This window comes from Amphiura filiformis, chromosome 16 (assembly GCF_039555335.1).
Source record: "Amphiura filiformis chromosome 16, Afil_fr2py, whole genome shotgun sequence".
Taxonomy (NCBI): Eukaryota; Metazoa; Echinodermata; class Ophiuroidea; order Amphilepidida; family Amphiuridae; genus Amphiura; species Amphiura filiformis.
The window spans coordinates 20,918,241-20,931,093 of record NC_092643.1 but is presented as its reverse complement, the minus strand read 5'-3'; positions in this window follow the sequence as shown (position 1 = coordinate 20,931,093).

Here is a 12,853-nt window from a genome sequence, read left to right as displayed (position 1 = left end):
ATAGTAATATGGACCATAATGACACCAAATTTGCGTTCGGACCTGATGTGGGCCTATCCTGCCTAGTTAAATGACTGACATGAGTAAGATTGCCCACTTGAGACGCCAGTGTTTCATATAATTGACTTATCCAACCTTTATCATGTTTATTGGCAGACATAAGTGTGATTGACAGCACCTATTATTACCTCTTCAAATGAGAAGCATGATGCCCCAAACGTAACAATGAAGTCAACTTACACACCATCCTACTTAATCCCTTGCGTTTTCGTTTCTGAACAATAGACCTCCCGAAACAGAAAAGATGAAACGAGCCTATGTACCTATGATAATAAAGAAGTTGGCACACTCAGAACGCTGCTGACCACCCTCAATTGTTGTGAATAGTCGTGAATCAACTCAATTGTGAGGTACATCGTTTTGCTTTGAAATTAATTTTCTCGGTCAAATAAAAAACAATAATAGTATTTTTTTTTCTTTTTATATAAAAAAAAACACCCACTATGGTGTTAAAATCACACATGAAATTGTGTCTTTTAGTGTTTTTTTCCCCAAAAGACCACATTTTTTTGGTATTTTGGGGAAAATCCATATCTTCAATACGAAAGGTCAAAATTTTGCAATTGATCGTCGGATTTTCATCCCACCTACATACACTTTAAGTATAAATCATCAGATTTATAAAGTTTACTTCGAGTACTGTTAAATATATCAATGTTTAATCATTTGCCATAAAATGTGTATTACATTGCGAATTTCAAAAAATCAAAATTATTTGATATCAGAAGGACATTCTTCGTATTCAGAATGCAATTCGATATGTCTGATATGCTCTAATGTCCCACAATAAATACTGTACAAACGTTCATACCCCATCCCTTGAACAAAGTTTCCTTTCCTACACAGAGCCCCTGTCGGTTTCTCTGACCGCGAAGTATCAGGTATCCAGTCGGTACCAGCTAGAGGGGTTGAGATTGAGTTGCAAGCAAAGAGGCGATTATGGACAGGCAGATGGAATTGCTTTATTCATTTGGGTGTAAGTACAAGCGTTTTACTACATTTATATCGGATGAAAAACCCTAGGCACGCCGTCTAATTTGGTCCTATAGTGCTATCAGTACTACGATAACGCTACCGGTGTACCGATAGGTACCGATGGCTCTTTCTATCGTACCTTGAATATTTGCATATTGCTGACGTTTTTTCATTTCAATGAAAAATGATAACAAAATCTTAATTATTAACTCAATATAATTTATTACATCACTAGTGTATGATAAAAAGAGTCATTGGTACCTAACCGGGCACCTATAGCGCTATAGGACCAAATTCGACGTGGTGCCTTACGCGTACCATCACCCCCTCTCTTCTTAGGGTTAACCCAAGCCTCTTCTGTAGAACGTGCTATTTACATGGAAGAGTTATTGAGAACTAAAAAATAAAGAAGATAAGTTTTTGATAATGGCCATGTGCGTTCAGCGTTATATATTTGGACTCAACTCAAATGCAAAAGCGAATGGCAAATATATTGATTCCACAACGTGATGAAATTGAAATTGCATAGACGATTGCACACCTTCGATTATAATCCAAAAATAGCCAAGAATAATTTTATTGACTCCAAGCGTTAACCTAACGGCTATAAATCTTGGTTTGAATTTTGACCCTATGTAAACTTTGACGAATTGCACAAGGGTGACAATTTAAAAAAAATTTACAAAGCGAAGCCACTGTTAATGACGCAATCACCATAGTCATCAATACGCACGATTTCGTTGACCGGTCCAACCGAAACACAGGTCGCCGATCGAGTGTTTGGCACCTAAGAGTCTCGGGCTCGAATCCGACTGAAACAAATTTCTTTATTAATCTTCTCTCTTTATTACTTCCTTCTTTCCCTTCCAAGAACCAAAAATATCTTTCAGCGTTAGGTTGGTTTTTGACTAATGAAATGATTTGTTCTTTCCAAAGCAACACACAACGTTCCTCCTCATTGGTCAGATTTGGATCGCGCAATGTTAGCGATGAAAGCTGAAGCATACAAAAAGGGCATATCGAATTACAGTTGGTGCTGATTAAAATAATCTGATTTGGGAGCACGAGGCCACGAGCGTTTAAAATATCTCGAGTTCAAAATCAGATAATTTGGTTGTAACTCTGGTAGAACCTGACCATTTCGTGTTTTGGCACATAAACTCGGGATGCTTATGTCGTATTATGTCAAACTATACATTTTCTGAATACGTGTGACGAGCTGAATAATTTAGCATGGGCTTGAAAAAATGACCAGTTTTGAATATTTACCTTACGTAAACTTTAACGAATTGTACAAGGGTGACAATTTTAACATCCACTCGAAAATCTTATTACACATGTATGTACTACCCAAGGAGCATTACTCAGCAACAAAATACACTATAACTGGGAAATATCTTAACTATCATTAAACAGATTCACGGTTGTTTGATGGCATGTAAAATTGAGTCATCTTTAAGAAAAGTTAAACAATGGCGGCCCTATTTATCTAAAATCTTGTTTGCATCTTTAGAAGGGGTAGACACTTGTAAAATGATATCAGAACATCAACAAACATACTAACAAATAACAAGGGAATTTTCAAAAAACTTGTCATGAAACGTAAAATATAACTCATATTATTTGGCTAATTCAAATTTAAAATATATGTAAATAGCGCACTCAATTTCCACACAAATGTTCAGTTTATAGAATTAAAATTACCACAAAAAACAGAAAAAGATGACCAATTTGATATAGAAACGAAAGTCTATGTTAAAAATTGCTACAACATATATGTGTACGAATCTTATTTTATACCACACCTCGCTTCGGCCTTCGATTTTATTTCATTGGATCACTGTCCAAGGCTACTCATGTTTATTCCTTGGCTACTCAAAATCTTAGAGACATATCTGAATTAAACCTCTTTATGTTTTAAACAATACTATTGGAGGTTGAATGGGCTTAATATCCACCTAATGCACACTACCTCCCCCCGTAGAAAAAAGAGGGGAACCTTACCTCAAATTTGGGGAACTCCCTTGTCTTCTTCGCAGTGCCCAAACTGTCACCGGGTTCAAATCCCTTCTGAAAACATACCTTTTCTCATGATGTTGCTTTTGTTTGTTTTGTTTTGTTTTCTGTGTTTCTGCGCTTTGTATCCTCTGGCATTAGGCGCATTATAAATGCCGTGTTACTTACTTACTTACTTTTGTTTTTTCCACTGGTTAATAATGATATTTCTTGGGAATTTCCATACTGTGGAAAATGTACAGGCATTGCTTTTGATGAAATTTCCGTGTCTTCTTTAGTAAGGGTGGCAATAATAATTTCATATTTGTTTTTATCGTTTGTGTTGTTAAAACAGATAAGTGAACACGATTATAACGGGATCCTTATTCAGACGTACTGAATTGTTGAAACTAAACTCTACCCAAGAACTCTACCCGTTGAAGTTAAATTATAAAAAACAAGTGTATCACTTCGCTTTGACTTTCTCCCTCGGAAGAAAGCGGTTATCCGTCGTGAACGAAGAAAGAATCTGAAGATTGAATATCCATCCAGCCATCCATCTTAATGAGAAACTGCTAAAATTATCCAACCACAAGCTTCATTTCTGGTTTCTCACCTATTGGAAGTAATATAATAATATACAGCTAAGTATATTAAATAGTAATAATAACGCTTAAGTATTTCAAATAGTAACTAGTTAAGAAATATTGTTATGTATAGTCACATTGGTATAGCCTGATTTGTGTGCACCAAGTTGTTCGGCATGGGTATTCGTAAAATATATTACTAGTTTTATAGTTCAATGGCGTGATTGGGGCTCGAGCAAACTGGCATATGAAAATATTGAGAGAGAAAAAATCAGGACTCAGCGGGGATTGCATCGTTTATTTCCGATCCTCGCATATATTAATTTGTGTTTTGCATTGTCTTACGCCCTGCCAGGGTGAAGCATATAGGCCACCTCCTTCTTCATTATTTAGTTTTATAGTTCAATAGATTTTCCGTCTGCCATGTAAGAACACGAAGATAAATAATTTCCACCTTCAAAATGTCATATTTTGGCATATTCCGAATAAAAACTACTCCCATCCTGTTTCCCCTTATTTTCTTAAATCTGGTGTTTCATGTTATTGGGAGGTTGCAGGTAGTTTCTGCTGACAGAAACAGCTTTACGTGCTCTCTCACCAATGATAAGAATCAAACAAGCGATGAAGTCGCGTTCACGTTCAGTGGAGATCCATTCAACTCTTGCATCTTACAATTAACAGCATCAGAAGGAACAGGTGCTTTGATACGTATACACGGAATGCCCCCTGATACCTTTATGTACGTAGACAAGCAAGGAGATCTTTTGAATTGTCAGAATAAATATGCTGTTATTGCAGCAAAAGAACCCTGTTCCATTGTATTTGCACACGCAAATCTCCAACTATATCTGCAAGGTACAGGAAATGTCATTATTAGTCCTTTAAACCAGTCTCTGTCTTTGTGCTTAGAAGGAGATGGTGAACAACATCAGACTCTTTCCGGTGTATCTGATACAAACAAATGTCCCACACAAGAATTCAATGATACTATTACCTGTACCTCTTACTTACGTTTTCATTGTCGGTTAGAGTTTCCAGCTAACTGTGATGCTTCTCTGGGGAATAGATACGTAGAATTTACATGTCATAACTCCCAGGCAAACTACACAGCTCTGATTATTTATTTAACTAAGGTCACTATATTAGACTTGTCAGAACAGAATATAGTGGAAGTAACTGGTAATTCTTTTATCAATCTGAAAGGGTTGATGAACCTTGATCGGTTGTTCCTCCATGGAAATCAAATATCCTCATTGGATGAGGATTTGTTTAATGAAACTAAGGATCTGACGTTACTCTCCCTGCATGGAAACATGTTGACAATGTTACCAAAAACTTTGTTTAAAGGGTTGATTAACCTTGAACATTTGTATCTTCATGACAATCAGATCATTTCATTAGATGCAGATTTGTTCATTGAGACAAGTAAGCTGATTGCACTGACACTGTCTGGAAACAACTTGACAATCTTACCAAAAGGGTTATGCAAAGGCTTGAATGACCTTGTACAGTTGTTCTTTGCTGAAAATCAAATTATTTCATTAAATGGAGATTTGTTCAATGAGAAAACTAGGCTGATTAAACTTGAGCTGTCTGAAAACAAGTTGAAGATTTTACCAAAAGAGTTATTCACTGGGTTGGTTAGCCTTCAACAATTGTCCATTAGTGGAAATCAAATTATTTCATTAGATGGAGATGTGTTCAATGAGACGAATAGGCTGATTATACTATGGCTGTCTGAAAACAAGTTGAATATGTTACCAAAAGGGTTGTTCAAAAGGTTATTCAACCTTAACGTGTTAACATTGGCGGAAAACAAGTTGACAATGTTGCCAAAAGGAGTGTTTAAAGGGTTGGTTAACCTTGAATACTTGCTCGTCAATGTAAATCAACTTATGTCATTAGATGAAGATTTGTTTAATGAGACAAGTAGGCTGATTTTACTCGAACTATCTGAAAACAGGTTAACAGTTTTACCAAAAGGGTTACTCAGAGGGTTAGTTAACCTAGTAGAGTTACACCTCAATAAAAATCAAATTATTTCGTTAGATGGAGATTTGTTCAATGAGACAAGCAAGCTGATGAAACTATCTCTGGGTGACAACAAATTGACAATGTTACCTCAAGGTGTGTTCAAAGGGTTAATTAACCTTGAAGAGTTGAGCATTGGTGGAAATCGAATTATGTCATTAAACGGAGATTTTTTCAACTACACAAGTAAATTGACGATGCTGTCTTTGGATCTCTACATGACAAATGTTCCAAAAGGGTTGTTCCACGGACTTAATAATTTGCAAAGTCTAATGATCACAATGAATGAAATGACATCATTAGATGATACATTTTTTCATGATATACTTAACTTAAAGACGTTGTTGTTACATCTTCCAAAAGTGACGAAGCTAGGATATAGATCGTTTTGGAACCTTGATAATTTGGAAACGCTTAGCCTGACAAACAGCACCCATTTGACGGATCTACATTACAGAACATTTGAGGGATTGAGAAATGTACAAATTTTGTCTTTTTCTTTCAACGGGCTACATAACTTGGATTCCCGTCTATTTCAAGACACAGTGAACCTTACTTATCTAATATTGGATCATAACAGGTTAACAAACATTCCAAATATTACCCATTTAAACCAACTTATCCACATTGACTTACGAGCAAACAGGTTGACAATGATAGATAACAATACATTTATCGGTTTTCCAACGCAGACTGTAATTGTGGTGAGCCAATCAGAAATATGTGAATGTTATCTAGCAAGTGATAATTGCAAAGCTGCAGAGGCGAGGTCTCCATATTTGACATGCGATAGACTAATGTCTGATAGGGTGTTGTTGGGTGTGATGTGGCTCATTGGTTTGAGTGCAATAGGTGGGAATTTGTTTGTTCTATGCAGGAAAAAAACGAAACAGGAAAAAGGTAAAATACAAATATTTCTACTAAGCAACCTGGCGCTGTCTGATTTAATTATTGGAATATATATGCTTATCATTGCATCCGCTGATATCTACTTTGGTGAATATTTTCCTATGCATGCTGAGTACTGGAGAACTGGTGTCACGTGCCACGTGCAGAATTGCTGGGGCAATGGCAATACTGTCAAGTGAAGCCTCTGTTTTCTTTGTGACATTAATAAGCATTGATAGATTCATGAACATTAGATTTCCTTACTCTAGTCGCAAATTAAGAACAAAGTCATCAGCGGTAACAGTTGCATTTCTTTGGCTGATTTCGTGTGCATTAGAGTGGTTCCTCCATTTTCTCAGGAAAAACTTCAAATTTTATGAGAACTCTCACGTGTGTATTGGACTTCCTCTGGCGCAGGTTGAAAGATTCGAAATCAAGAATGCAGTATTTAAAAAAATTCCGTTGGGGGATACAATTTATTCGGTATTAGAAATCTTTGATAAATCCATATCTCTTGGTTACGTTCCCGGTTTGTATTATGCATCGGCAATATTTCTAGGTCTTAATGGCATCTGCATTATTATTATACTGGTGTGTTATGTAGAGATTGTGCGATCTGTCAAGAAGTCATCAAAACGTGTAGGACGCGGTCTAAGTATGAAAGATCAGATCAAAATGACCGCCAAAGTATCTGCTATAATTCTAACAGATTTCTTTTGTTGGGCTCCAGTAATTGTGCTTGGAATATTGGTGCAAAGTGGGGTAATGACTCTCCCACCTTCGGTATTTGCATGGTGTGTTTCGGTTATTTTACCCATAAATTCTGCTATCAACCCGTATTTGTACACCATTGCGGCACTTATCAAAAAGTATCGCAAAAAGCGTAAACAGCGTGAAACTCCCGAAGATGAAAACAAGAGAGAACTACCTCGACCATGGGATCAGAAGCCTTCAAAGCAAACATCTTCGCATGGAAATTTGCAAGAGTCACAACATGTGTCCACAAATACAAGACCGTTCTACAGTTCTCAAGACATAGAGCTACAAACTACATCTAGTGATCAATTAAAACGAGAACATCTTCACCATCCTGACGGAGAGAATGTGTTGGCTAATGAATCTGAACAAGCTGAGGCAAACATATAAAATAGCAGTATGACATGACTGTTAATGTCACTTAGGGAAATGCACAGAGTTTGGGCAAGCAAGTAATTTCATTTCATTTCATTTCATTTCATTTCATTTCATTTCATTTCATTTCATTTCATTTCATTTCATTTCATTTCATAGCCATCGCTTTAGGACGAAGTAGCATAATTTGTCACGTTGTTCACTTGTACTTTTCGTTTAATGGTGCATAACCCACTATTGTGAATTGCAGTTGAATATTTCTATTTCAAAAGGTAAGGTGTGCTGAGGCTTGTGGATCAAGGTAGCGCACTATAAATCACTGCGGGGTTTTTTTAGGTCTCTTTCATCGTGTCTTTTTTTTTCTGTTAGTGTCTTTGTTTGGATGTGCGGCTCATGCAACATTTCCATGTATTCATCCGGTTTTGGCTGGAAAGTGAATGGCGATCTGTAGATAATCCAATCCTCGTTTAAAACTACCCTGATAAAACGGCAGATGATTTTACAGGATTTTAGCAAAACTAAAAACAAAATCTCCCAAAACGCAAAATCTGGGTCGGTCGGTCCGTAAACAGGTTTTATCGTCGCCTGAGTATTACTTTCTTTTTTATTTTGTGATATGTCCAAATTACATTAGTAGTATATATCCTCGTGTTTAATATATTTATCAATATAAAATTATATAAGTAACAAAGTTTCTGGTATATATATGTAATGGACTATAATACATTGTAATTCGTGTCACGTGCAGGGCTTCTGCACTGCTCAAAAAAGTATAGTTACACTTGAAAAAAGTCGCCATGATATAAAAACCAAAAGAGCATTGAGCAAACTCACTGAAAGAGCATTTCTAAGTGTGAATTTTGACACCTCATTTGTTGTTTCCATACAGAGGATTCAAACGGTACATGGTTTATTATGTTCGCCATTAGCCTTTTCGAGATATGGCGGATACAATAGGTTGGCGTGGCACGAAGTGGGTAAAGTCTTTTGAATTTGTCGGGTTTTACCCTCTTTTTGTGTACGCCATACTTCGAAAAGGCTAGCCTTTTTGAGATATGACGGACACAATAGGATGGCGTTGCACGTACGAAGTGGGTAAAGTTTTTTGAATTTGCTGGGTTTTACCCAGATTGAAGACTGCCCTCCTTATGTGGTCTCAGCTTCGAAAAATTTCATTCAAATTTAAACAATTATATTAGTTGCATGGTTGATAAGCATTGATAGATTCATGAACATTAGATTTCCTTACTCTAGTCGCAAATTAAGACAAAAGTCATCAGCGGTGACAGTTGCATTTCGTTGGCTGATTTCGTGTGCATTAGGAGTGGTTCCCTCCATTTTATCAGGAAAAAACTTCAAATTTTATGATACTCGATGAAAAGCAAAGAGTTCCTAAATGGAGAATCTATGGGACACTCTGAAGAAGATGGCTAAGAAGTTCATCAAGCCAGACACAATCCAAGAGGGTTTGCGCCGCATGCTTTTGGGAAAGTTGAACAGCATTGACCTAGTACCTGTTTTTTTCTTAGTTACCAACTATACTCTAACTCTGATCGCTCAAGAAAGATTAACCACAAAAATCCACTAACCGCCCCTCCGTTTTTGGGCGGCGCGGTCACTGGACTTTCGCGATTCGTCTTTCTTGCGCCATGTGAGATAGTGATCATAGTGTGAAATGTGTATAGTCTGGTAACTTAGAAAAAAAGGTCCTACTCGTCGGACTACATTGACCAAGAAGAAATAAGATAACTCGTCAGAAGCATGCGACGTCGCATTACAGCAGTAAATCATCGCTACTTTTTCAAGTGAAATGATGCTTTTTTTGAGCAGTGTATTAGTTTGATATATTAAGCATATTACGTACTAAAATGTATTATCACTAGGTTCACATTTAAAGATTGCTTTATCACCTTTTCAAATATAAAAAATATTACAGTTCATGTATATACATTGTTTGTTAAGATTTGTAAGAATTGTAAATGCTAATTAATATGATATAATTGGAGTAACCTACGAAAATCTTTAAGTAATTGTAAACAAATTTTTGGAACTTATTCAACATAGTCAGGGACGTATGATTCGCAGATCGCGTGTAATTATTTCATAGATTGTGCGGGATCTTCTATTGGCCCTTTTTTATATAGGGTACAATTGTCCCCATTTTAGCCTTGCTATGAGGCTATTTTCTTAAGAACATTTTCTCGCGCTTCGTGTGCATTTTGTCCCGGTAAAGTCATTTTAGTAGCTGGTACAATTATGCTGCTATAAGATTGCGTGCGATTACTCTATTCCACACTAGTTTGAGCTGTTGAGTAGAATATTTTCACATATTGGACCTTTCAAGTTTTGTTTTTTTGTTCTGTTTTACAAGTCTTTCGGATTCCAGATTTGGTAATTCTCTGCAGTTCTGAACGGAGGGGGGGGGTGCAGGGGGGACACATCACAAACAATTTGGTTGGTCGCCTGAAAAACAGAAATATGCGGAATGAGTAATTTTGAGGTCTTTCAGAGCTGAAATTATCAAAATCAAGGATCTTTCGGAGCTCTATTTTGGTCAACTAATACGCGAAGGGGCATATCTATTTTGGTCAACTAATACGCGAAGGGGCAGATCCGAAGGGGCGGATCTTTTCACGAGATTTCACGCCTGAAAAATCATGCTTCCCTCGTAGACTTATCGTTGGTCGATGAGCTTGTATTGAGTTATAACCTTGATGTTCCTATTAATAATATTTGTATGCACAGAATATGTTCTCGGATTCATGTCGATGTCGTCAAACATGGAAATAAGAGAGCTTTCCATGCGTCAAAGGACCCGTTTTTTCTTAGTAACCATGGTTACCAAACTATACTCAGACTCTGATCGCACAAGAAATATTAATCGCGTACTGAGTCCACTAACCGCCCCTCCCGCACGCGGCGCGGTCACTGGACTTTCGAAATTCGTCTTTCTTGTGCCATGTGGGCTAGTGAACACGTGAGTTGAGTATAGTCTGGTAACTGCAGGTCCTATTCGCCGGACTAGTCAAACGCGTGTTAACCCGGCAAGCCTATTACGCTCAGTGGTGTCGGCCTATACGTTTAGCCTACCGGACACTACCGGGCCAAGGTGATGTAAACAATGGTTATGCAGCTGACCTGCTTCTAATTTGACATTGGCGGGAAACGATTTTGACCACCCCTGGTGCATTTTGCTGTAAAACGGGCCAATAGGGATATGTAGGCTGCAATTTTGGTCCAATTTCGGCCCGGTAGATTAATTGCTTGTAAGAGCCGTTTACAGGTGAGGGGGAGCACTCTTGTCTCTCTAATACACTGATGCTTATATTTATAAGCACATGCAGTAAACAAGACAGTTTGAATTCGTAACTGAACAATACGAGAGGTCGTGATATGTTATCAGAAATTGCACCTATTTGAAAAATAAATAAGCAAACAAGCAAAATATATCCGTTAATCTGCAGTGATCGATTGTATATTTATTAAATGTAAATGCATCATACCTTTTCTTCGCAGTGGCGTAGCCGGGGTAAAAGGGGAAAGGTGCCCCCTGTGAGAAGTTTGATCCCTTTTGCCCCCCCCCTGCTGGATGCTGGCCGCCCTCACTGAAAGCCAAACTGGAGTCTAGGTGATTCTAGAAGCAGAGTCCAGCCACTCTGCGACTCTATGTCTAAAATGACTCCATATTGGGAGTCATTTGACTCTCTTGAAGAGTCATAAATTTCTTGACTCCGCTGAAGAGTCACTGTTGATGACTATACATAGGAGTAATTTGACTCCCAATATAGAGTCATTTTAGAGAAAGAGTCGCGTAGTGGCTAGACTCTGCTCCTAGAGTAACCCAGACTCCATTAATAGAGTCACCCTGACTCCATTACATAGATTATCAAAAATCTATGGTGTGAGTTAGCATGGTACGCTATAGGTCACTGCTTTTAGACTACTACCACGATTTAGAGAATAAACGATAGGACTTTTTATTTTGCCTATCCTCTACCGTGTGATAGACGACAGGCAGGTCCAATATTTTGAGTAGTGGATGCCGGCGCAGCCGGTATCCACTACGATAAAAAATATTGGACCTGTCTGTCGTCTATCATAGGTAGAGGATAGGCAAAATAAAAAGTCCTGTCGTTTATTCTCATTCTTAGTCAGTTAAATATTATATTAATCATGTTAATAACTATAAACAATTTTTTAAAGCAAAAACTAAGTTACCGTCATAAAAACTCCCCTCATTATAAAATGAACGAAACTTGTTTACAACTTCACGTGTTCTGTTGCGCGTACTGCTAGCGAGTTCGCGTATTCCGCACTAGTCTACGCATATATCGCGATACATACGCGCACCTACGCGCACCTCTACAAGCGTGTTACGCATTATCAAGATGCATGATGACGTGGGGTCGTCTACGGCCTGATAAACGACACCCGAAATCATGCGATTGTCCAATCAGAAATATGTATACGAACTAGACCACTCCCACTGACTAAGAATGACCTATACACTGCGCTATATAATTCTGCACATATAAAATCAGAATTATTGTCAGTTTTTGAGTTCAAGACGCAAGCTTCTTTCTCAAGACGCTAGCTAACGACTATCATATCTGTTCAACATGTACAAGTGCAAGGAACCACATCTGGCTTCTTTATAGGAAATCATTTACGGGGGATATTCATCATTTTCTATCCCGGTATCCAAAGGTTTTCGTCTGAATATCAACATCGTGCATAGCACATTCACGTGTATCGATCCCGGGTATTTATTTTAATATCTCTGCTGTACCAAGTAATTGCGATGTCGGTGTGCGACGTTTATGGAAGCATAAGTGTGTCATTTTGAGCAAAACCCAAGAATCGGTCGCTATACCCTGGTTTTGCCAGCCCATTCTTGGGTTTTGCTCCCCAAACTAAGGTTTTGCTGTCCATTCCTAAGAATGGGCAGCAATACTATGGTATAGCCGCCAAATCTTGGGTTTAACCACAATCATCGAAATAAGTCTTGGAACGCTTGCGTGTAAATAACGGAAAACTCTCACCCCCTCTCCCCCGTTCAATGTTGAGAAATGCCAATGTCTTCAGCGGTTTCCCAACATGGAGGTAAATAACATGTTAACTGGGTGGGCAAATGCCCACCCAGTAAATTATTTTGCCCACTCAGTAAATTCTACTTGCCCATTGCC